Raw genomic sequence first — 4163 nt, forward strand, 5'->3', positions numbered from 1 at the left:
AGCCACATTTTATAGTAGCATGCTCACCTCAGCCTCTCTTGGTGGTACATGTGGAGGTGGGAGGAGAGGGCAGGAGAGAGCTTGAGGTTTCCTTTCTTTTTTATTTGAGGTTTTATTTCTAACCAAAGCTTATATATCTTTGGGGGCATGCAAGCTCCCTGATTGCAGATAATGACCTACGTCATAGGAAGGGATTGTAAAATAGGCAACACAAGCAATAGGAGGAGGATGACCTAGGGGTGTACGCACAATAGTATAAAGGGAGGGCATAGGGGTACATATTTGGTAAGATGTGTGGACCTTAGACTCAATATAGTAGCCTAACCTTAGTCATCCTTGAGTGGTCCCAACCTTGCCTACGGGCTCTCCTTCAAGGGACAATCACTATCCTTATCAGAAGGGAGTTGGGCCTACTTAGGGTAGGCCATAATATACAGTCTGGTTGCTGTAATTGGTTGATAACCCTTAGGGAGAATCACTTTTGACCTACTTTCGTTGACCTCCTAGTGTACAGTCATTTACCATGTGTAGCAAGCAGTGTCTTGGGTTTGGCATATATTTGGGGGAGACAACTTGGGAGAAATCTTTCTGTATCCCACACTGAAGTGTAAGCCTCTACCTGAGCACACATAGTGCACATAATTATTATACTTGCAAGGATACTATTTAAATTTGGGGTATAAAACTGTTTTCTGGTTAATTTCCCTAATTTAGTTTTGCCTAAATGAATAGCCTGGTGCATTTGCTGTATTATTGACCTACCCAATACCTCTGTTCTGTGCCTCCATCTCCAACCTCTCACACAGTCCTACTGTCTGGGAGGGTCTGCCAAACAGTGGCTTCCTCCACAGCTAGGTTGTTTCTGGCACAAATAATTTCTTCTTTGGTGTAATTAGGCACTTTAGTTAGGAGAGGCTCTGGTAGGGAGATCAAAGTTAATTTATGTTTGAGAGGTTCCCACATGGCCACCCATTTGGCCTCTCCATTCATCTGCTTTCTGATTTCTCTTGGCTTCCTTGGAGTTGCCCTCCTGGTGTCCTGGGCGATTGTATAATTGCCAGTTTGGTTTGTAGCCACACGACTTTCAGCCAAGCCAATATTTCAGTGTTGTTTTTTTTCTTTCTTTCTGAAGTTAGAAGCCCTCTCTCTCAGTAGATGGCACTATGCACATGGGCTGTGGGAAGTGCGTATTTGCGCCCGCTTTCCCTCTGCCCAGTAGATTGCCTTAATCAGAGCCACTAGTTCAATCCTTGGGACCGGGGTGTTGGCCGGTAAAGGTGCTGACCAGACACGTCAGAGCAACAGCGGCAGCCCCTGAGTCCCTGGTGCTGTTCTCAATTAAGCTGCTTCCATCCATGAACAGCTCAACCTCTGCACCCTGAAGAAGGATGTCTGTGAGGTTAGGTCTTGCCATGTGGACCTCTTCAAGCACCTCTGTGCAGTTAGGGTACACTTCCACTTCTGGCAAGAGGGTGGCTGGATTTAAGAGAGAGGCTTTAAGAAACCTTATAGGAGGTTGATTCAGTAGAAGGGCCTGACACTGGTGATTGATTATTGGTGATCCACCAGTCAGCCCTTTTAGTCAAAAAGGGTGTAGTGATCATTGCCCTGTTGCATGGGGGCCATTCAGATGCCACAGGGCCTGGTCTTTTAGATAAGTAGACACTGGGCGGTCCCAGGACCTCAATTTCTGAGTGAGGATTCCATGGGCCACTCCAGATCACTCATGCACAAAAGAAGGAAGGCTATTTTTGCAAAGCCTCAAATTCACAGTCTGCAAGCCAACCATTCCCATGAATTCGTACTTGGCACTTGTGGTAGCTGTGGGTATGGTAGTGATGGGTTCCTGCCTTGGGTACTGGCAAGAGAGGGATGTTCCACAGGGACTGGCACCTGGTTAAGATTCCCGCTGTTAAGAGCCATTTGATGTGCGGGCTGATTCTTGCCTTAGCATCCCCAGTCATGGGTTATTGTTTCACCTGGATTGGTGAGGCGTCAGCCCGAAGTTGCAAAACTACCAGAGGCTGGTGTCTGGGCAGTCCGAGTGGATTGTTCTCTGCCTGTACCCTGGCGAAGGTCTGCTTGAGCAATCCCAGGTACTCGTCCATCGTGGTCTGTGGGTGCTCCTTGGTCTGTAATAAATACTCTTCAGACGGGACAGGGCCTGCGGGACACACAAGCAGGGCCCTGCAGGGAAAGACGAACCTGGATGGGAGAAAAGACACGGAGACGTGGAGCAAGACAAAACTGATCAAACTCCATTTATTTGGGCAAAGCTGGGGCATATAAAGGGGAACTGGGAGGTGCATATTTTAATAAGGTGTGCTACATAACATCCAATCCAACATGTACATTAATGAAGCATAAGAACGTTAACCAATCAGCTGCAGGTAAAAAGGCGCGCGCTAGTTCTCAAAGACGTCCTGCATGCAGACTAAGGTTCATCAGGCTTAATGCAAGGTCCATCTTAGTCCAATGAGCGCTCGGCATTATTAACCAATGGGTGAAAAGGTCAACTCTTACAACCGCCCGTGCTACAGAGCACGTAGCTAGGAACGTGGAGGTAGGGTTGGGCAGGAATTGAGGCGGGGCCAGTCCCCCACAGGTTTAGCAAATGAAAGACAACACTTAATAACCAGGAAGCAGCCAAGTTCGGCTCCGTGGCTGAGGCTAAGGCCTTAATGGCCACCGGCTCCCAACATTACACCATCCGACGCCTCCCCTCACCCATCCCTGCCCGTCCATTCTTGAAGGTGATAGTACCACAAAGCTTTTGAGGCCCAACAGTGGTTAGGGCATTAAAATGCAAGAGCGAGTTACAGTGTGGTTCTCCCAGGTGGACAGATCTCTGTGTGGTCCAGTGACACTGAGAAGTTTTTCCTGTGGCTCCCTGGACCACCTTGGAGGCCAAGGACATTCATCCCAGAGGTGAGGTTAGGATAGCATGAGTTGGTCCTGTGTCTACTAAAAACTAATTGGCTTGCCCCTATTTTAACAGTGACCCAGGGCTTGTCAGGGCTGATGAGGAGTGAGCCTGGGCCACCCTTTTTTTTTTGCCATCTAGACTAAGAATCGGTGGTGGGGAGGGCTGTCTTTTTCCTGATTTTTGTAGAGGGCACTCTTTTTTTTTTCTTCAATGCCCGTCTTTACACTATGCGCTTTGGTGTCTTTTAAAGGGTCACGTGTTCTGAATCTGAGCCCTGTCTTTGGTTTCATAGGCTTCTGAAGGGTTTGACCTGTTTTCTTTAAGACTGCTACTATAGCTTGGACTACAGCCTTTTCACTTGTTTTTTTTCCAGGCAACTTTGTATTATTATAAACCTTTTGAGCAATTTCTATTAATTCTAATGAATTTTTCTTCACACCTTTCTAACTTGCAATTTCCTTTTTATGACTGGAGCAAATTGAGGTACAAAAGCCAAATGGACCGCTCTGAAGTTCACGGGGGCCCTGGATCTAGGGGAGTATAGGTCCGTTGGGCAACTAGCAGTCTCTTTTTTTTAAAGGCAGTGGGGGACTCACTTTATTGGGTGACTCTTGTCATCGTTGATAAATTTGTGGGCTGATGGACGGCACCCCTAATCCCATTAGTAAATACCATTGATAGTTCAGTAAGCTGTGGAGCCCTCCTGAAGTGTTTAGGTCCCAATCTGGCCTGACCAAGGGAAATCATTTTTAAAATTTCTTTCTATGTCCTTCCCACTACCACCACCCTGTGGGGGCCCAACACAGCCTTTTGGGCCTCCTGGAGAATACAGCTGTGCTCTTTTGATGTGAAAAGCACAACCAACATTTAATGGCAATCAAAGTGTTTCTAGGAAGCAAAGATGGGTTATCCATTCAAAAAAACACATTCTGGTTCCCAAACCTCTGGGTGAAACCACTCAAAGTTCTTTAAAAAACAATACACAAAAGTTTTAAATCCATAAAACAGAAATGTTCCGTTCTGCCTGAAATGTATTTACTTTTGCCAACAATTTAAACCTGCCAATAAAAAGCCCTAGACCCAGAGGTACTCGCACGGTAACTTTCTGGACCCCACCCAGCAAGCAGGGAACAACTTTGAGGGTTCGAGAAGCGGAAGGCGGAGTCACCGGTGCGTGTGGGGCGGAGTCACCGGCGCGTGTGGGCGGGGTCACCGGTGCGGGTAGGCGGGGTGACCG

The sequence above is a fragment of the Echinops telfairi genome, unplaced genomic scaffold (assembly GCF_000313985.2).
Source record: "Echinops telfairi isolate 266 unplaced genomic scaffold, ASM31398v2 ScPeMD7_655;HRSCAF=1070, whole genome shotgun sequence".
NCBI classification, from domain to species: Eukaryota; Metazoa; Chordata; class Mammalia; order Afrosoricida; family Tenrecidae; genus Echinops; species Echinops telfairi.